The sequence below is a fragment of the Ctenopharyngodon idella genome, chromosome 7 (assembly GCF_019924925.1).
Source record: "Ctenopharyngodon idella isolate HZGC_01 chromosome 7, HZGC01, whole genome shotgun sequence".
In the NCBI taxonomy this organism is placed as follows: domain Eukaryota; kingdom Metazoa; phylum Chordata; class Actinopteri; order Cypriniformes; family Xenocyprididae; genus Ctenopharyngodon; species Ctenopharyngodon idella.
In genome coordinates, this window is record NC_067226.1 from 42,009,280 (window position 1) to 42,032,084 (window position 22,805).

Sequence of the window (22,805 nt, forward strand, 5' to 3'; positions counted from 1 at the left end):
GAGGGAATATTATAGACGTTACTTACTGAAGGCTTATCTTTATTTCAACAAAATTTGGTGTAGGATTTACAATTTTCACTCTGAAATGGCTAGTAAATTTCATAAATAATTATTAAGAAACGACAATCTTTTAAATTTTGAAGTAGAACGACTAAAATTTTCTCTTTATTTACAACTTTGTAAAATAATTTTTTACACTGTATTCTTTCATTTTTCAATGTGTATAAGCACCTTCAAAATTCACTATCTAAAGGCATGAGGACAAACTCTCTCCAGTATTAACTTAGTGAATGGACCATTAGTGATGTGGTGCTTGATTTTATAGGAACTCTTTATGGAATATCCACCAGGCCATCAGGCTGTGAAATTAAATCTCATTCACCTTCCACATAATCCACATAAATCTGACATCACACGCTCCTTCATGCACTGTGGTCTCATTTCAGTAGAGTTTAGGATTGTGCTTTTACCCCAAAAAAAGATCTTAAGGTCCTTTTATTGTTTTTCACCATAACTGGCAAATCTGAGGCACTTTACTATCTCTTATCTCTAGCTCTCTGTTAAATTATGCCTGTAATGATTAAGGTTAGTCGTTCGCACATTTACATAATGCAAAGTAGAAAAGAGGGTGAAAATAGCTGCTATCCCAACAAAGTTTCTACAATGTACACTGTCCTGATTACCTTATTTACTGTAATCCTGCTACTGCAACTGAGTTAATGGGGCAGATCTTATGTTTTGTGTGATATCTCTACGGCCACTGTTTCCCTCTGTGCAACTGTGTCATAACATTTCATCATCATAGAGAGAGAACACATCAGTACAGTATCACACAGAAGTGAGTACACTCCTCACATTGTAAATATTTTATTATACCTTTTCATGTGACAACACTGAAGAAATGACACTTTGCTACAATGTAAAGTAGCGAGTGTACAGCTTGTAGAACAGTGTAAATTTGCTGTCCCCTCAAAATAACTCAACACACAGACATTAATGTCTAAACCGCTGGCCACAAAAGTGAGTACACCCCTAAGTGTAAATGTCCAAATTGGGCCCAAAGTGTCAATATTTTGTGTGGCCACCATTATTTTCCAGCACTGCCTTAACACTCTTGGGCATGAAGTTCACCAGAGCTTCACAGGTTCCCACTGGAGTCCTCTTCCACTCCTCCATGACGACATCACGGAGCTGGTGGATGTTAGAGACCTTGTGCTCCTCCACCTTCCGTTTGAGGATGCTCCACAGATGCTCAATAGGGTTTAGGTCTGGAGACATTCTTTAGCAAGGCAGTGGTCGTCTTGGAGGTGTGTTTGGGGTCATTATCATGTTGGAATACTGCCCTGCGGCCCAGTCTCCGAAGGGAGGGGATCATGCTCTGCTTCAGTATGTCACAGTACATGTTGGCATTCATGGTTCCCTCAATGAACTGTAGCTCCCCAGTGCCGGCAGCACTCATGCAGCCCCAGACCATGACACTCCCACCACCATGCTTGACTGTAGGCAAGACACACTTGTCTTTGTACTCCTCACCTGGTTGCTGCCACACACGCTTAACCCCATGTGAACCAAATAAGTTTATCTTGGTCTCATCAGACCACAGGACATGGTTCCAGTAATCCATGTCCTTAGTCTGCTTGTCTTCAGCAAACTGTTTGCGGGCTTTCTTGTGCATCATCTTTAGAAGAGGATTCCTTCTGGGACGACAGCCACGCAGACCAATTTGATGCAGTGTGCGGCGTATGGTCTGAGCACTGACAGGCTGACTCCCAACCCCTTCACCCTCTGCAGCAATGCTGGCAGCACTCATACATCTATTTCCCAAACACAACCTCTGGATATGAAGCTGAGCACGTGCACTCAACTTCTTTGGTCGACCATGGCGAGGCCTGTTCTGGGTGGAACCTGTCCTGTTAAACTGCTGTATGGTCTTGGCCACCGTGCTGCAGTTCAGTTTCAGGGTCTTGGCAATCTTCTTATAGCCTACTCCATCTTTATGTAGAGCAACAATTCTTTTTTTCAGATCCTCAGAGAGTTCTTTGCCATGAGGTGCCATGTTGAACTTCCAGTGACCAGTATGAGAAAGTGAGAGTGATAACACCAAATTTAACACAACTGCTTCCCATTCACACCTGAGACCTTGTAACACTAACGAGTCACATGACACCAGGGAGAGAAAATGGCTAATTGGGCCCAATTTGGACATTTTCACTTAGGGGTGTACTCACTTTTGTGGCCAGCGGTTTAGACATTAATGGCTGTGTGTTGAGTTATTTTGAAGGGACAGCAAATTTGCACTGTTATACAAGCTGTACACTCACTACTTTACATTGTAGCAAAGTGTCATTTCTTCAGTGTTGTCACATAAAAAGTTATAATAAAATATTTACAAAAATGTGAGGGGTGTACTCACTTCTGTGAGATATTGTACATGACAGTTTAATGTTGTTGTGTGTGGTACATGAGACCAACTGTACCGACTGTTTTGCAAGGTGGGTGTTTTGGTAAGACTTGTTTTCTTTGAATTAATAATCACTTTAAATGCCACAACTCTTAGAAACATTAAACATTAAAGTATTATACAAACATTTAAGGCATTTCTCCTTATATAGAACCTTTCTGGCATAAAGTGTTCTTTAAAGGGGTCATGACATGAGAATCAAATTTGCTTTGATATTTTGACATATAAGAGGTCTTTGTACCATTAAAACATCTTTCAAGTTTCACAGCTTAAAACACCCTCCTCATTATAAACAAAGCATTTATTTAATCAAGGTTCGTTTTTATATTGTGGGATCTGTGATGTCACATGGGCAAATATATTTGCATTTGACTGCCTCTAGAGCAAGACATCGATGCACCACATTTGCCTATATTTTCCTAACATTTGCCTACACCGGATGTGAGCATTGCATCAAAAGGAAACAGAACCCATTACAATCACCTGATACCCCTTTTCCACCAGCACGAACCGGGTGCTAGTTCAGAGCTAGTGCTATTGCCAATTCGGACTTGGTTCAACTGACGAGCCTTCTAGGAACCGGTTTGCCTTTCCACGGGCTAGAGAGCCAGCACAGAGCCAGGTCTTACGTCACTGTATACGTCTCATCTTTCCCAGCAATGCTAGCACGGCAGCGCCAAACACAAACACACCAAGCTTGTTCGAGATGCATTGGCTTCTCGCAAACCGATCGGTACATGACATCAAAGCACCGCGAGAGCGATCTAAAAGTACAAGGAGTCGTATGCTCTACAAACGCTCCCGCGTCACTCAGTCTCCGATGTCACTCACCGATGCATCACTCTGCGCAGCTCCGATGCATCTCAAACAAGCCCTTACATCAACAATGGCGGCCGTTGAGTTACTATTGATGCTCATGGTTTTGCGAACCTACATCTGCATCCAACGCGTTTGTGCAGCTCGCCGTAATTTGTTTAGACAGAGATTACAATCGAGCTGCTATTAGCTTGATTAGCTGTTATTTCAAAAATGGCGGTCACAAGTTTCTTGTTGGTCACGGTAATCCCGCCCTCAATCCCCTGATGCAAGCGGTTCTTACTACTAGACCAGCAATGTTTTGGTGCTACTTACGAACCACTTTTCCTGGTTCAGAGCTGGTGCTTTGGGTGTCGAAAGACAAAGAACTGATTTGAAACTAGGCTCTGGCTCTGAACCAGTACTCAAACTGCCTTGGTGGAAAAGAGGTGCGAGTGTGAGACCACACTCTTGAGTCTGTCGACAACAGGACAAATGGAAGAGTGAAAGAATTCGCTTTTACCAGTTTAAACAGCTCGTTTGCGTCTTAGACTTCAGAAGGATCCCAGCGTCTGAAACAAGTGGATGGTTTATTTTAATTGAGTCTCGGATAGCATCAGAGGATTATATGTTTGTTTGGAGCATTTTGTTTTGTAAATGAGGCACAGTGTAATGAAGAGTTCACAAAGAAACTTTTGTTGAAAGATGAAGCAGTCAACTGTATTGGATCTGACAGCAGTTGCATCACAAACCATAAGTAAATGATTTCATAATGCTTTGTCTGTAAATTAGTTTTATGGATAAAGTTTTCAAAACACTTACGTTCAATGATGTTAGCCAAACAAAACAGTGGCCGTTTATACAAGCCTTAAAGGAGCCGCCCCTTGAAAAACGGATCATTTCAGACAGGGGGTCAGAATGAGAGTTGAAAATAATAATTTTTCTGCATATATATTTGTTTTGTTTTTAGTGCAAAAAAGCTTTATTACCATTATAAATATCAAAATAATAGAAAAATCCATGTCATCATGATCCCCACTGAACCATTTTTTTCTAAGAGTGTATGGAGTCTGGAATAAAAAACAAGATAAAATGCTTCATTTGAATTTAAAACTAAAAGTAATTACTTTTTTATTAATGGAAATGAAAAAAGGAAGCGTTATGAAAATGAGAACAATAGATCACAGCATCACTCCTGCTGACCACTAAAATGATTTTGCTGTTGCACTATTTGCAGGTCCATATATTTCATTTGGACGTCTAGGTAAAATTCTGAAACGCTGTTCTGATATTCCTAAAGTGAAAACCTGCATGTTGTTTTTCTGCGTAGTTTGAGTGCTGCTTTGACTTTGTTCAAGTTGGTGACTCTATGTCAGTTTTAGTTTTCTGGTCTATCCCATTGTAGACAATACAGATGTCAACACAAGTCTAAAAAGTACAATATCTACCATAATTTACAATAATAATTTAATGTAACACAATATAGTTAAAGCATTAAATTGGCGATTGTTTTCGAAGAACACCACTGCTTAGATAAGCAAGTTCCCTCCAGCTTTGGGATGTGAAGGTTGAAGTGTAGTGGGTAACTTCACAACAGCTATATCTATAGAGAAAGTTATATTTAGGGTCTCATTCCCAACCTATATTTTATGGATGGTTTGTGGAACAGGTTGGGAATAAAATGAATGGGTAGCCGTGGTCCTTCTCCTAGGCAATATATCATAAAGAAGACAGTTTTGTGCATTGTAAGCAGAAATCAGAGGAACCCAGATTCCCACACTGGGAGCTCAGCAGTCTGTTTGGACTAAGTTTATTTGAACTGTGTGCTTGTTATTGTGGAGGCATTTGAAAGTATGCTGTATGATTTATTACACTAACAACAAAACACTAAAAGATACCATATTGTCTATACATTGCAAACGAGGTGCATCTGAAGCGACATATATACCATGAAGAGTTGCATTTACAGATGATCGACGTGATATTGTTTTAGGTAAAAAATTATGCCCTTGAGAAAAAGAAGTGCACTTAATTGTATTGAATGTGCCTTTGTAGTGTACTTTAACGTTTAGAAGTATATTTTTAAAAAACTGTACTTGCAGATAATTAAATAAAAGTTCGCTTAAAGGGATATTTTACCCAAAAATGAAAATTGTCCCATGATTTACTCACCCTCAAGCCATCCTAGGTGTATATGACTATCTTCTTTCAGATTAACACAATCGGAGTTATATTTATTAAAGCAACAACAAGGAACATTCGCACTCTTCCGTTGGCAGGGGATGGGTGGGGCTGTGTGTACCGACCCAAACACGAAACTTGCAGAGTGTGGTTGTAGCCGCTAAGGGGCTGCTCAGGCAGCAGCGGCAATAGAATTCGTCCGGTTAAAGGATTAGTCCACTTTTAAATAAACTTTTCCTGATAATTTACTCACCCCCATGTCATCCAAAATGTTCATGTCTTTCTTTCTTCAGTCGAAAAGAAATGAAGGTTTTTGATGAAAACATTCCAGGATTATTCTCCTTATAGTGGACTTCAATGGCCTCCAAACAGTTAAAGGTCAAAATTACAGTTTCAGTGCAGCTTCATATGGCTTTAAACGATACCAGACGAGGAATAAAGGTCTTATCTAGCGAAACGATCGGTCATTTTCGAAAAAATGTAAATGTATATGCTTTATATAAACAAATGTTCGCCTTCTAAGTGCTTCCGCCAAAACCGCATTTCCGTATTCTCCAAAAAGACATACGCTGTATATAAACTTTATAACTATAATAAACTTTTCCTGATAATTTACTCACCCCCATGTTATCCAAAAAAAAAAAAAAAAAAAAAGTTTACGCTGTATGTCCTACGCCTACCCTATTCAACTTACGGAAAAAATGCTGGCGCTGCGTTCGTTCCGTAAGTAGAATAGGGAAGGCGTAGGACATACAGCGTAAACTTTTTTTTTTTTTTTTTTTTTTGGATAACATGGGGGTGAGTAAATTATCAGGAAAAGTTTATTTGAAAGTGGACTAATCCTTTAAGAGTTGTTCTACCACTGAAATAATTTTAGAGACATTATTTTAAGGTCAAAAAACGACATAGTGTTGCTTGGCTTTTCCAAGCTTTATAATGGTCAATAGAATGGAGGGCATGTTTTGAAGCCCATAATAAATGCATCCAGCCAAAAATAAACACTCCAGGGCGTTAATAATGGCCTTCTGAAGCTAAGCGATGGGTTTTGTAAGAAAAATATCCAACTTTATAAACTAAAATAACTAGCTTCTGCCAGACGACTGTACCAATACTGCGCAAGTCGACTTGCGCCACAAGAGTAACCCCTGACGTGATGTATGACGCAGGATGTAGGAGTAGCGTGAGCTTAGATGCAGAAGTGGGTAGTAATGAAGTACATTTACTTCGTTACATTTACTTGAGTATTTTTTTGGAAAATTTGTACTTTTAAGAGTAGATTTAAATGTGGATACTTTTACTTTAACTTGAGTGCATTTCTAATGAAAAATCTGTACTTTTACTTCGCTACGCTGGGCGACGTTCCTCTCGTTGCTTTATTTTAATGCAGTACTGTACATGTTAAGAAATGTGTAGTTTATTCCAAGTCTCTTTTGTCATGAACGACACCCCATTCACAAATGAATTGCTCTTTTGAGTCGATTCTGTTCAAAGACTTGATCAAACATCTGTCTAAATTGGTTCGCGAATCAGTTTGAATGATTTGTTCAGTTCCCTGCATGCACTGAATCGTCTGAAGCGGTTTCTCATTCTCACTCGGAGCGTTGGATGAAGTGGCAGTGGACCTACAGTCAATTAAAAGCAAATCTGCAAATCCATCCTATTGTTTGCCAGCGATGAAGTTTTTTTTTTTATTATTAGTTGAACTGCGTATGCTGTCTGTGAACATTTCCACAGGTATCGATTTCATTTGATTTCAATTCATACAGCCAATAGCCTACATTTTACAACCAAACAGATTATTACGCCACGATAACACCACTACAAAGTATGTAGCATTTCTTTACCGTTTTTTTGGACAAATCTTAATTTATACATTAAATAAGCTACCATTGTTCAGAGAGCATGAAATGAACACCTACCGACACGTGCCTGCAGAAATATACATCTGATTACATTCTGGAGAACAGACAAAAGAAGATCCGCAAATGTGCATTTGATCTTTTTTTGTGTTCAGATGTTCAGCGGTTACGTTGTTATTATTATACAAATCAAAGGACATGCAATGATATTCGGGCTACAGATGCCAGAAATAATGCTTGTTTCTTCTGTGTTCGTTGCAAAGATATCTAATTATGATAATAATAATAATAATTTTACAAAGTAACTAGTAACTAGCTACTTGACTAGTTTTTTCATTGGATACTTTTTTACTCTTACTCAAGTAACTATTAAGACTATTACTTTCACATTTACTTTGAATAAATATTTCTATAAATACTTGTACTTTTACTTGAGTACATATTTTGGATACTCTACCCACCTCTGCTTAGACGCCTCTCGCGGTTTAAACAAATATGTCTGTACAACAAACTGAAACTCCTCTTTTCTTACATTGAAATCCAACATCCAACATTTCTCTTTAAAATTTCTCATTTTAGACTTCTAATTCATGACCGGTGTTTTGTTTTGCTCTATCCTCTGTGCTTCTGCATTCCTCATTACGTCATGCGTTGGGTCAGAGGATACTCTTCTGCCACAAATCGATGCATACGGCCATCTGCTGGAAGCTAGTTATTATAGTTAATAAAGTTTTTTAAATATGTATATTTTTCTTACAAAAACTCATCACTTTGCTTCAGAAGGCCTTTATTAACCCCCTGGAGCTGTATGGAGCCGTATCATCAGCCAATCAGTGACGTAATTTTCCAGCAACTCCAGAGTGATTAGTCACTCTTAGATCACTGCTTGACCGATCAAAATAGAGGACCGGAACAAGCCGTTGCATAATTTAGTACTAAAGCCTAGTTGAGCAGCATTAAATTAGCTTCCTTTATGCTTCTCTGAAATCTTCAGAGTCTATAAACTTTATTGTTACATAATTATATGTAAAAGCATGGCAATTCTTTGAGACCAGGCTTTATGAAAGAGTGATGAAATATTCTTTCATCAGCCTTTATTGTCTTTTATCATTTTACTTTTTTTTCCCCCGTTTCTTTGAAACAACATGGCAGTGGTCCCCTGTGACATTTTCCAGAGCAAATTTTTAATATTTTGGAGTATTATGAGCATCAGAAGAGCTTTTGTGTGCATGTTTGTGCGCTTCTATGAGAGTGACTCATGAGCATGAAGTGCGTGTGTCGAGTGTGTACGTGTGTGTCCACTTGTGAGGAGTATTTCATATAGTCCTCAGTGTCCTAGTGTAAGTGTGCATCCAGGGCTTTGATGATTGTGCCTGCTTGCTTTCAGAAACATTGAACAGACGGCTTTACAGCCACTCCAGCCCCACTCTAATGCTTGCCATTAATTTTGAAGCCTGCCGGTCTGCCATCACAAGAGCTTCTATTTAACCGGCTCTGCTCTGACAAAAGCCTTCTGCACCATCCCAATACATTAGGGGGAATATACTTGTGCTTTTGAAGTGCACTAAGAGGACACAGTCCTACTTCATCTAGACGCCAAATCCATCATGCGCTGCAAAATTCTTTCATGATTATGAAGTCGGTCTCCAATCTACTCCAGAACAGCTTGTGTGTTTGTGTGTCATCACACATTGCAGAAGGATCCTGTCTCAGCGTCGTCAGGGGACACGGGCTGTTCTCTCACTGTGTTTGCTAATTGATTTTGTTTTCTGCAGGGGAGTGAATGCGATGTGCTTCTGGCTCCTTCAGTCTTGGCCCTTCTGGTGTTTACACTTATAAACAGGACAAAAAGAACGAACACGACTCCACGCACACTGCCGCGAGAGCAGCTGTCACTAGGAGCAGGCGGTGGTGCTACACATGACTCTCGATATTCAAGCAGAGTTACGCAGTCAAACATGTTACAGAGGGTCATATTAACATGTTGCAAGCCATGATGACCAGTGGAAAAGACATAACCACATCCTGTTTATAACTACACCCAATCCATAAAGAAAATACTAAAAGGGATAATCTACCCCAAAAAATACATATATATCATCATTTACTCACCCTCATATCGTAACTTCCAAACCTATATGACTTTCTTTCTTCAGCGGAACCCAAAAGGAGATATATTGAAAAATGTCTGTTCTTTGTTTCTTTTTTTCATTTTGTGCTGTTTTTTATGTTTTCTGTGTTATGTTTTGTGCTGTGTGATTTTGCTTTTTGTTGTTGTTTTGTTCTGTGTTCACTCTAAAGAATAATGTGTTGGCTCAAAAAACAAAAAAACACACAGTTTGCATCAATTTTTTTGAGTTATGACAACTTTGAGTGAATTTACATTCCACCAACAAGCAAGACTGAGTTAGAGGAACTTAATAATTTAGCATAAACAAACAAAAAAAAAAAAATTAAGTTGATTACTCAAAAAAATTAAGTCACTTTAACTACGAGAGTTGTAGCCTTGGAACTATTTCAGTTCAAATCAACACCTATCATAACACAGGCTAATACAACTTATTTAACATGTATATTTAATGAACAAGTAAGATGTTACTTGTCACTGTCTTTAGCGCGTCATTGCTTATAGAGTCAATCTAGTGTTTCCTTTATCTACTCTTCAGCACAATGGTAACCACAAAAACTTCAACATTACAGAAACTATTTTAAAAGTCAAACATAACAGCATTAAACACTAACAGGTCTTTCCCTTCACTAAAAACAAATAAATTTACACTTAATTTCAACATTTATTCTCCTTATCCAGTTCTATGCAAAGCATGCTGGGAACTAGAAATCCACTGCCTAATATCCGAAGTTATCAAGACAATTTCATGAAGTTACTACAACTTAATTAAAAAAAAAAAAGCCATTTGACCCTTTGCAGGGAGTTTGATTGACAGGCGATCTAACCAATCATATTGCTGAATCTGTCGTTTTGTCCGACAAAGCAGTCAGGGGAGTTAGTAGGTTAACGTCGGTGGACTTGAAATTGAAAAATTGTGTGTATTGACATCTTTCCACGGTTGAAACAACATTCCTTCTGATGTTCATTCATATTTGAAGCTATAAATGAATTAGTAGGAAGAGATAATCGGTTCACGAGTCGCTTGAACTGAGGCACTACAGTGATCTGTCACGACACATTAAAGAGCCACAAAACAGTGTTTATTGTTTACATTTCTTTAAAAATTACAAGATTTGAAACTTTCATATCAAAAGTAACCTGCTCTGTCTTGTCTGTCGAGGCGTTGTCAGTGTCCTCTTTGCTCCGAGATGTATTTTTCACTCTGTGAGAATGATGTGTGGCGTGAGAGCAGCATGGCTTGTCGGACTTAACAACAGTAACTAAAGGGGGAGGGTCTATGCGAACTGTCAATTAACAGAGAAATTTGAGTTTAAATTACAGACAATATTACATTGATGTAATGATCAACATTATTATGTCAGCAGAACTCTACAAAATAATGTTTGCAACAAAAAGGTTTAAAACAATAAATTAGAATTTTTCACTTATGTACCATGTATTTAAGTTGTGGTAACAGGTCCCCTGAATTACTTTTTAGAATGTTGTTTTGTTTTGATTTGTTTTGTCCATATAATGAGAGTCAGTAGTTTAGTGTTGTTTTGATCCCCATTGACTGTTTCAACTGACAAAAACAGTTGAAATCTTCTTCAAAATATCTTTTGTGGACAGGAAAGAAAGTCATACAGGTTTGGAACGACATGAAGGTGAGTAAATGATGACAGATTTTTACAATTCTTTTGGTGAACTACCCATTTAACTACATGCATCACAACTTGCAATAGCGCATATTTCTCTTCCATGTGAATCTGAGAATTTGTTCAAACCAGTCTAAATTGTGACAAACAACAGGAACATTTTTTCAGTGGTATCTATTTTATGTACCGTTGCCCACTGTGAAATTGTATTGGTCTAAAGTCCTGCTCCACATAATAGAGTATATGAAATAACTTCTGATTGGCTGTGATAGTGTGGCGTCGTGCCGCAGTTTCGCATTCAGCGTGGAAGACAAATTGTGTGTCACTGCAAACTTGTCACTTCATGCCTGGTTAGGACATGGTGTAAGACTTTCTCCTCTGTGTTGTTAGTTCAGTATATGACCAGTGATTTCTTACAGTTTTTTTCAACTGCTTACACACATTTTCAAAACTTTGCCTGTTTTTTTTTTTTTTTAAACTTTACACACAAATCCAAGAATTACACACACAAAATGCAAATTGCCTCTCTTGCAAAATGAAGCACTGCATTCAAAATATCACAAACACATCTCAAAAGCAAACATTTGTCTTACATTGCAAACACTTTTGCCATAATATTCTATTTTTGGATATATCATATACACAGTTATTCAAAACCTAAAGCTATTCTTTCATGAGCTCCATTTCTGTACAAGATTGAAAGTAATTGGCAGAGAGATGTTGAAAAATTCATGGTAAACACGAAAGCAAGATTGAAACCAAACTTTTTTTTTTTTTTTTTACTGTAAGCATTTGTGGTTGTGAATACAGTATTACACACGAAAGAAAAAAATACATGTTGGACAGAAACAATGGTTGTGTTTGAAAAAGGAAATTAAGATACTTCTTGTTAGATTTTGGTGTGTTACATAGAGAATTGTGTGTTATGTTTTCCAAAAGTGTTTTATGAAATTGAAAACTGAGTCGAAGGCCGAGAATTAGTGTATGGTTTTGCAGATTTGGTGTGTGGTTCTGGTGTTTGAGTGACCATAGTCTTAATATGGCACATTTTTCCTTTTTTTTTTTTTTTTTTTTTTTTTACTGGTGTGTGTGTATGTGTGTGTGTCATACATAGGTAAATAATTTAACTAAAACAAAATTCTGGGATCAAATTTTGTAACATATTTCATTTAGTGTTATTTTAGTATTATTTATTTATTATATATAGTTTTCATTGTAGTTTAAGTTTTAGTAATTTTTTTTTTGTGCTTTTGTCTTTTTTTTTTTTTTTAAATCTATTTTTATTTTAATTTTAATAATGTTATGACGTCAACATAAATGTATTTATTTCAGTTAGTTGCCATATTTTATTTTATTTTTATTTTATAGCTTTAGTTTTAGGTTTAATTAACAATAACAGCACAAGTTTAATTCATTACTTTAAAGGGTTAGTTCACCCAAAAATGAAAATTATGTCATTAATTACTCATCCTCATGTCGTTCTACACCCGTAAGACCTTTGTTCATCTTCGAAACACAAATTAAGATATTTTTGATGAAATTCGATGGCTCAGTGAGGCCTCTATTGCCAGCAATGTCACCGAACTTCTCAAGATCCAGAAAGGCACTCAAAACATATTTAAAACAGTTCATGTGAGTACAGTGGTTCTACCTTAATATAATAAAGCGACAAGAATACTTTTTGTGTGCCAATAAAACAAAACAATGACTTTTCAACAATATCTAGTGATGGCCGATTTCAAAACACTGCTTCAAAACTTTACAAATCTTTTGTTTCGAATCAGTGATTCGGATCGCATATCAAACTGCTGAAATCACGTGACTTTGGCGCTCTGAACCACTGATTCAATCAATCGATCAATCAATTAGTCAATCAAGTAATTCGTTTTGGAATCAGACAGTTGCTCTATATGTTTTTGATTCACTAAAATGAATAGGCTCATAAGAGTCTTTAGCTTGAGAATCAGACTACAGTGGTGGTGCTTTATTGATGATTTGAGATGAATATTAATGTAGGCCTAGTGAGCACTTTCAGATTGTTGTTGTTTTATGTTCCAACATCGGTGGAAAAATGCACATGCAAGAGCCATTAACGGAACCAAATATGATTAAAAAAAAAAAAAAAAAAAAAATCTATTCCAGTATATTTTTTAAAATGGTTCTCGGTTCTATAGTCACGATCTCTTTAGCTGCTAACTACATTTTTTTTCTAACTTACATAAATCTAAAGGTAAATGCCTTTATCTATCTTAACACTACCCCATGTATGTATGTTAATAAAGCAGTTTAAGAATGTTGTGGTCTAGAGAAGTGGTTAAATTAGCATTTAAATTGGGTTGTGCTTACAGACAAAAGCCTTTTGAGTGCTTTGGTTGAAAGCCTGTGTTAATTCAATCCTTTCCCATGTGACTTTCAAATGTATTTTATATTAGAATTAATCATGGCTCTTCATAGATTTCAGTGAGAGGCTTTTAAATGATATGTTTGGCTCTGGATTAATGACTGTGATCTCACTAAAGCATCCGATCATGTACATATAGAGGGATTTGGGGGGCTTTCACACTGGGCATGTTGGCTGCGGCAGCTATCACCCTGTAGACCAAGCTAAACAGGGTTGAGCCTGGTCAGTACCTGGATGGGAGACCTCCTGGGAAAACTAGGTTGCTGCTGGAAGAGGTGTTAGTGAGGCCAGCAGGGGGTGCTCAACCTGTGGTCTGTGTGGGTTCTGACACTCCAGTTTAGTGATGGGGACACTATACTGTTAAAAAGCACCGTCCTTCGGATGAGATGTTAAACCGAGGTCCTGACTCTCTGTGGTCATTAAAAATCCCAGGATGTCCTTCAAAAAAGAGAAGGGGTGTAAGCCCGGCATCCTGGCCAAATTTCCTCGTTGGCCTCTGGCCATCATCATGGCCTCCTAATCCTCCCCATATATATACTGATTGGCTTCATCACTCTATCTCCTCTCCACCAGTAAGCTGTGTGTGGTGGGCCTTCTGATGCAATATGACTGCCATCGCATCATCCAGGTGGATGCTGCACATTGGTGGTGATTGAGGAGTGCTTTGAGTGCAGAGAAAAGAGCTATATGAATATAAAGAGTTATTCCTTTGCTGCTCTGATTGCACTGATGCGTGATTACACTGCACGCTCACTCTTGCTTTTATCCAAGGTAAATCACCACTGTCATCTACGGTGGCCGAGAGAGCTCAACCTGCTTTTGAGTATTTGCAGCGCATTTCTGTATTTGGTTGGTTGCATTGTGAGTATTTACAGTATGTTTCTGTATTTGGTTGCGTTGTGAGTATTTGGAGCGAGTTTATGTTTTTGGTTGCGTTGTGAGTATTTGCAGCATGTTTCTGTATTTGGTAGTGTTGTGAGTATTTGGAACGAGTTTCTGTTTTTGGTTGCGTTGTGAGTATTTGCAGCGTGTTTCTGTATTTGGTTGCATTGTGAGTATTTGCAGCATGTTTCTGTATTTGGTTGCGTTGTGAGTATTTGGAGCGAGTTTATGTTTTTGGTTGCGTTGTGAGTATTTGCAGCATGTTTCTGTATTTGGTAGTGTTGTGAGTATTTGGAACGAGTTTCTGTTTTTGGTTGCGTTGTGAGTATTTGCAGCGTGTTTCTGTATTTGGTTGTGTTGTGAGTATTTGCAGCATGTTTCTGTATTTGGTTGTGTTGTGAGTATTTGCAGCATGTTTCTGTATTTGGTTGCATTGTGAGTATTTGCAGCATGTTTCTGTAATTAGTTGCATTGTGAGTATTTGGAACGAGTTTCTGTTTTTGTTTGCGTTGTGAGTATTTGCAGCAGGTTTCTGGATTTGGTTGTGTTGTGAGTATTTGCAGCGTGTTTCTGTATTTGGTTGCATTGTGAGTATTTGCAGCATGTTTCTGTATTTGGTTGCGTTGTGAGTATTTGGAGCGAGTTTATGTTTTTGGTTGCGTTGTGAGTATTTGCAGCATGTTTCTGTATTTGGTAGTGTTGTGAGTATTTGGAACGAGTTTCTGTTTTTGGTTGCGTTGTGAGTATTTGCAGCGTGTTTCTGTATTTGGTTGTGTTGTGAGTATTTGCAGCAGGTTTCTGTATTTGGTTGTGTTGTGAGTATTTGCAGCATGTTTCTGTATTTGGTTGCATTGTGAGTATTTGCAGCATGTTTCTGTAATTAGTTGCATTGTGAGTATTTGGAACGAGTTTCTGTTTTTGTTTGCGTTGTGAGTATTTGCAGCAAGTTTCTGTATTTGGTTGTGTTGTGAGTATTTGCAGCAGGTTTCTGTATTTGGTTGTGTTGTGAGTATTTGCAGCGTGTTTCTGTATTTGGTTGCATTGTGAGTATTTGCAGCATGTTTCTGTATTTGGTTGCGTTGTGAGTATTTGGAGCGAGTTTATGTTTTTGGTTGCGTTGTGAGTATTTGCAGCATGTTTCTGTATTTGGTTGTGTTGTGAGTATTTGGAGCGAGTTTCTGAATTTGGTTGCGTCGTGAGTATTTGGAGCGAGTTTCTGTATTTGCAACGCGTTTCTTTATTTGTTTGCATTGTTAGTATTTGCAGCACATGTGTAGTCAAACTGATGAAGATATTTTCTTAATTTGCTGGTGTTTTTTGTATTTGCGTGTGTTTTCTTCAGTTGCAGCGCTTTAAGCTCTCTCAGTCACCGTAGTCATCCCTTACATGTGTTTCGTTGAACTAATGACGTCGTCATTGGCTAAAATGCATGCACAGGTTACTTTACTTCCTGAACAAGTGCACACCTGAGTTAAGTTACACATGTGTAGCCATGCTTGCTAAGATGTTGTAGCTTTGAAGGAAAAAAAAAACTCTAGCTGTTAGTTTATAAAGTTTTGTTCAACAAAGAATTGCACATTTGAGCTGCAATACACCAAGATTTTGTTCAGTTTGTTAAGCCAAAATGTACTTAAAAATTATTGGGGGAAAAAAATGTATGGTTGTTTTATAAACACATACAACAGTCCCATATCTTTATTTAATAAATCTTTTAAACTATAAAACATGTTGAAAATTAACTGGAGTCTGGAGATCTAATCATTTTTACCCTTCCCTGTTATGTTTAAGCATACTGAGCAACACTCTGTAAAATACGTCACATTTGCTCTCTCCAATTCCCAAGTTTCTTAAAAGAAATGATGGTGTGTTCACTTATAATTTCCTTAAAATTGTAAATTGCTCCCTGGAAACTGGAACTTTCCCTTGTGCTGTTGCCAAATTATTGCTCAAGCACATTTCATCCTCAAGCGGAAGGTGGAGAAGCGCCATGTGTCTAACATCCAGCAGCTCCGTGATGTCATTATGGAGGAGTGGAAGAGGATCCCAGCAACAACCTGTGCAGCTCTGGTGAATTTCATGCCCAGGGGGATAAAGGCAGTGCTAGATAACAGTGGTGCTCACACAAAATATTGACACTTTGAACACACTTTTGACATGTTCACTTAGGGTGCACTCACTTTTGTTGCCAGCTATTTAGACAATAATGGCTGTATATTGAGTTATTTTCAGAAGACAGTAAATCTATACTCTTATACAAGCAGCACATTGACTACTCTAAAATATATCAAAGTTTCATTTCTTTAGTATTGTCCCTTGAGAAGATATACTAAAATAGTTGCTGAAATGTGAGGGGTGTACTCACTTTTGTGTGATACTATATATATATATATATATATATATATATATATAAACAGATGAGAGTTTATATATGCTAAATTTAACTAGACTATAGCTTAAATGTCTATTTGTCTATATGTCATTCTTCTGTGAACACAAGTAAATGAACACTAAACAATATGAAGAATAAAATAATATTGAGGACACCTGGCTCTACTGACTCAGCTAATTATACAACCAAGGCCTACTTTTGGATCTTAAAAATATATTTTTTCCCCTCGCATTGACTATGAACACTTTTCTCAGGCTTTCTTAAAATGTACAGAGACAGCAGCTTGCAAACAACTAGACCACATCACACCTGTGTTTAGTGACTTTGCACTGGTTGTTGTTTGTGTGCAGGATAAAGACGTTTTTACACCACTAAATGCTTGAAACCTTTCTAAACCAACAGCAGAAATGCTACGTAAATGCCCTAGTATAAAGCTGCTTTTAGCCTCTTCTCCCTAAACAAAAGTCTATATAACAACTAATCTTTACAGAGCTGAAGGTTTCTTAATGACTGATTGTATGCTGTGTTATCTAAAATGATATATATTATCAAATGATCTAGCTCTTCCCTGTATTAGTCACTCGGGGGCAGCAAAGTCCTGTTGCACCAAATCTGAATCAATTCAAGAACTGTGATGCTCAATATACAGTTCATATGTATTTGACTACTCTATTCACTACTATCCACCTTTATTCGTATTTGTGTCATTGTTTGTTTTAACGCAAGTACTGAATTCCAATAAATTAATTTTAAAAAGTAAAAAAAAAAAAAAAAAGTATTATTGTAATTTGTTATTCGTCTCATGGTCTCTAAGAATATTATTGAAGATGTTCATTACTTTCTACAGCCAGCAGACTTTGTTGTTACAGGCACATTCATCAAGTGTTAGGAATCCAATGCTAAACTGATTAGGGACCACAGAGCAAGAATAATTAATTTTTGTCTCAGCTGTTTAGGTGGTATACTTGACAAATAACTAGTGGCTTCACACAATGATTTTTTTTTTCCAGAATGGTTTCTGTTGATGGAAAAAGGTTTGAAAACAAGCATCTTTGTCATAATTACAGCAGAAATATTTGAGGAAAAAGACTGAGAACCTCTGAGGGTGAATTTGACCTTCGCCTCCATACTCTGGTCAAACAATCTCCTGTTAAAGTGGGTGCGGAGTGAACTATGTCTATTAATTGATTCCGCCAATCCAGATTCAGGCAAAATGTGTTATTCACTTAGCGTGCGTCTGCTGACGTTTACGTCCATTTGTCAATCTTCGGTCTTGCATTTTTCATGATGGAAAAAAAAAATGTAATCATGTGCTGTTCATAGCAATGACCTCTGTAGTGTGCTTGCGGCCGCTGCCATTAGGGTCCTATCCGTTACCGTTTTATTTGTAGCAGCTGAGCTCCCTCTAAATATAGCTCAGGGCACTGATGGCAGCCTTTGTGCGGCTCGCTAACGTAATCATTCAGACAAGACAGCCTGTGTGTGTGTCTGTGTGTGTTATCTGTTTCTTTCTTTCTCACCTGTGTAAAGTGAAAGGGGAGTGTGAATGAAAGATTCACACATGAGCATATTGTGTGTATGAAGACACCCCCATCTCCGTACTTATGTATGGATCCCTTTGTTTTCTGTGTTTCTATGGATACCAGACTTTTGAAACAACTTGATTTGTAGATGCGTATTTCATGACCTCAGAAAGACGTCTAAATCAGATCAAATGGCACCGTGTGCGTTCTTTCATGAATGCATACCCAGTATACACATGTAACATGCTTGAGCACAATAGGAGGAATAATTAAATGCATTGGGTGCTTGTGGAGCAATCAGAATCTGGTTGTGCTAATCTTTAGTCTCAGCTTGTGCCATTTGCTGCACATGATTGGCTATGTTGGAAATTATTATATGAGTGAAAAATGTTTCATATTTATAGTGCGTCAAAGCTTTTTAACCTGTGGTTTTTGTTCATAAAAACATTTCCAATGCATTTGAATATTTAATTTTTGTGCTTTTTTGACGTGTGAACCAGTTAAAGTGATGTGTTATTTTTGTAGTACTTTTGTAGTATTTGTTAATATTTTAAATGAGCTTTTCCATTTACATTTTTCTGTTTTCATGTTCATGTCATTTTAGTTTAAGGGTACGTTCACATTTGAAAGGTTTGGGTCAATTAAAACGAACAATTGCTCTGTTTTCTGGTTAAAATTGCAATTGCGATTTACAATTCAATTTAAAAGAAAATTATAAAGAACACCAGGATTGTTTGTAGGGCTGCACAGTTTGGCCAAAAATGTTGTTTTTATATGACTATAATTATTATGATCATGATTAGTGTAGTGTGTATATATATATATATATATATATGTATACACACTGTATAAACTCTTACACTTCTCTACACTGAAATTTTTTTTTTGGATTCACCTATGTCTAAATTCACATATATCTAAATTTCTATAGAGAGAAGTATTTTTCCTATTTTTACCCAAAATAGGGTGATGTGAGCTTTATTAAGTACACACATGCAATGTAATGTCTGATTCATTCATACTGGAAGCCAGAGGGCGCCCTCGCACAGAAAGATTTCGCTGCAGCAGCAGCTGAATAAAACTCTAATAGATATAGTATGTTTCGATCAATCAAACATGAAGACAATAAACATAAGATTGCGACAATTTATGGGCTGTTCGAAATCGTCCCCTATACCCTCATTCACTATTGAATGACTATTAAATCACTAGTGAATGAAAACAAGTAAGTGAATTCGGACACTGAGTGACACTGCCATTTCTACATAGATTGTGCTTGCTGTTTAAAAATCATTTGACACTTAGCAAACTGGGAGCTCCAGTAGTAATGAAAAGATTTATCTTGAAACCTGTAAAGGAAACTATGTATAAACCTTAATTAAACAATTTAATAATCAATTAAAAAGGAAATTATACTTGTATGATATTATACTGTAGCCACATTAGACCAGCGGTTTGGAAAATGGAAGGATGGATGAATCAGCTGCAGGCGCATAGAAACCTGAGACTCACGCTTAGAACTGCACATGCACATTGGCTGGACCAATCTGAAATATACACTTTTTAATGCCATAAGAAACAACATTTATGAGGTAGTTCATGTCAGATTTTATTGGTGATTTCAAACATAAAGTTTTATCGTAAGCTCGGTGAGCAGCTTTGGAAAATGTGATGTTTCTCCATTCAAAGGCCGCAGAGTGAAAATTATTGTCTTAAAGGGACTGTGCTCAAACCCACAGCGTTGCAGAGATGGAGCAGCAGTTACTGTGATCGAGCCGCTTCAACAAGAAACACGCTGCCTTCGCGATTTTCATAATCACACTAAGCCAAATCATGATTTCTATTTTATTTTGGTTAATCATGCAGCCCTAGTCTTGGTTCACTGAAATATGAACACATTTCTGACCAAAGACATCTAAACAAATCAAAATCAGGATGTGATGTCACAAGATGCAACCCTAAAAAGGACAGAATGCTCAAGCATACTTGTTTTTTCTTGCCATAGGAGCTATGTTGCCCAGTATGGTTTAGTACAGGCATCAGAACCGCCATCTACTTGCAGCAGATCTTCGTTTGTGTGTAATGGAGGAATTCTTGCTGCTGTTTTGACTCCTTTACACATTTTATAAACTCTTCATGAGTGCTCAGGTGGTAAAAAAAAAAAAACACCATTATATGCACACACATACATTGAGCCCAGAACACGCATTGTTTTAGATGTTTGGTAAGTTCCGTCGCAAAATATACTTCATAAAAGTTTTTTGTTGTTGTTTTGCTTGTTTGTTTTTTGTATCTTTCGGTTTGGTCTTCACAAATGACAGTGTGAATGCTAACTGAACCAGGACAAAATTTATAATTTTTTTTTTTTTCCAAAAGGACAGAGAGAACCGAACTACAAGTTCGGTTTAATTAGTTGAATTAGTTGCCAAAGTTTAAGTTTTTCATCTAATATTTTTTATTTTATTTTACTTTTTTGTTATAGTTTTAATTACCAGTAACAACACTGGAAATAGCTCATTAAGAAGAAGCTTTCAAGTAAGGTTCACTCTTCACAAGAGTAATATCTAGCCTATTAAATATTTTAGAGCAGAGCAAAAAATGATTTTCAAGAATTTCATGAATTTTTCATGAATCCTATATTATGATGATATGTTTATATTATTTTCTGTCATTGTGTGATTGAGGTGGAGAGTTTCAATGTGGTTGGAGATCTGCTCAACACCTCCATAAACATGTAAACATCATAGGAAGGTGAACCACAAGAAGTCATAATTATAAAATTACCTTTCAATGCTTTGTTGGGTTCAGAGATACCAAATCCAGGTAATTCCATCATTCTCTCCTATAGACGCAATCTTCTATCTTCTATTCCAGGTTCTCACTTGTAAAGGAACATTATGTTCCCCCTGTGTTCTTAATATTAGATACTTTGTTTTAAAGAGTTAAGGGACTTATATTATACATACTGTGTGTTTGAAACATCCAAGAACTCTTTTTGCAGTTGTTTTAGTGTCTATGTTGTCAAAGTGCAATGAGTTTTTATTGCGAAAGATGATTTTGATTTCTCACGATATGAGCCCTTTGATATTAATTCACTATGTTATTGCTTGCATACTAGAAATCATGTCTTCACATGCCCAGAACTGCTGCTGTTCCTCCAGGATTACATTTCGTGTGCAAATCTTAGTGGCTTTTAATTCAAACCACATATAAATGCTTGAGTGCATCATGGGTCAGAATGTAGACATTTCAGCATGGCAAGATGTTGAAAATGGTGGCGAAAGTTTCAGTTTCAGGCATTTCAGCCATTTAAAGTTCTGGTTACAAGCCCTTTGTTCAGGACGTGATGTGCAAATGAAGAAAAGATGAATAAATCACAGTTTACTGACATTGTGACCTTGCCATTTCTGGCAATTATGTTCTAGGCGGCAAGCCTAATTTAATTGAAACAATACACCTTCATTAGCAGACGAATCAAAAGGCCTCTTGTTCTAATCAAATCCTCCACAATAATGTGATTAGGACCATTCTAAAGAAGAAAAAAGAAGCCATTCACAACAATCACTTACCCACTAGAGCCACTGGTTTAAATAATTCATTTGGATAAGGGGATACCTGTAAAGTTAGAAAGCAACGCCTAAACAATAGAAACATTTTGTAGCTTTGAAAAGGCCATATGGTAATCTGACGATTGACATCTTCTCAGTAATCAGCTTCATGAATGATGATACTAGGAAAGCATGTCTAAAGCTTTGCATAACAATGGCTTGTTTGACATAAGTCAGAATTTAAGAATGGGTTCCATTTCAGTTAATTTGTTGGGAAATTACTTGCAGTAATGGCAGGAAAAATAATTTATTGCATCTGCAATTTAAAGAATTTCAATGGTCACACATGTATGATAACATTTTTAATATTAAATAATACTGACTAACATGAATTATTTAAAACAGAACACTTACAGCTCTTATATGAAATTTCCAAATAAATTAGAATTTATTTGGAAATAAATCCTAATTAAAATATAAAGCTGTGTGTGTCTAAATTCAATTTTCGAAACTGAATTGAAATTTACCAACACACTCTAATGGCAATTTGTAACTTATAGTAACTAATAGTATGAAAGGGACTTTACATTTGTCAAAAATAGAACTTTTTTGTTATTAAATGTTTAGTTCACCCAAAAATGAAAATTCTGTCATTAATTACTCCCCTCATGTTGTTCCACACCCGTAAGACCTTCGTTCATCTTCGGAACAAAAATTAAGATATTTTTGATGAAATCTGATGGCTCAGTGAGACCTGCATTGCCAGTAAGATAATTAACACTTTCAGATGCCCAGAAAGCTACTAAAGACATATTTAAAGACATATTTTTCAAAACACTGCTTCATGAATCTTTGAAGCTTTACAAATCTTTTGTTTCAAATCAGTGGTTCGGAGTGCGTATCAAACTGCCAAAGTCACACCATTGAAACCATTGAAATTTCGAAACACTTATGACGTGACAAAAGCCTTGTTTACTGAAATCACGTGATTTTGGCAGTTT

The 22,805-nt window shown here is 36.9% G+C and overlaps 1 protein-coding gene across 5 annotated transcripts in view; it reads left to right on the top strand.

Moving 5' to 3' along the window:
- Positions 1-22,805, top strand: part of kcnip4a (potassium voltage-gated channel interacting protein 4a) — a 251,365-nt gene that overhangs the window by 145,215 nt on the left and 83,345 nt on the right. The gene's annotated exons all lie outside the window — the stretch shown is intronic.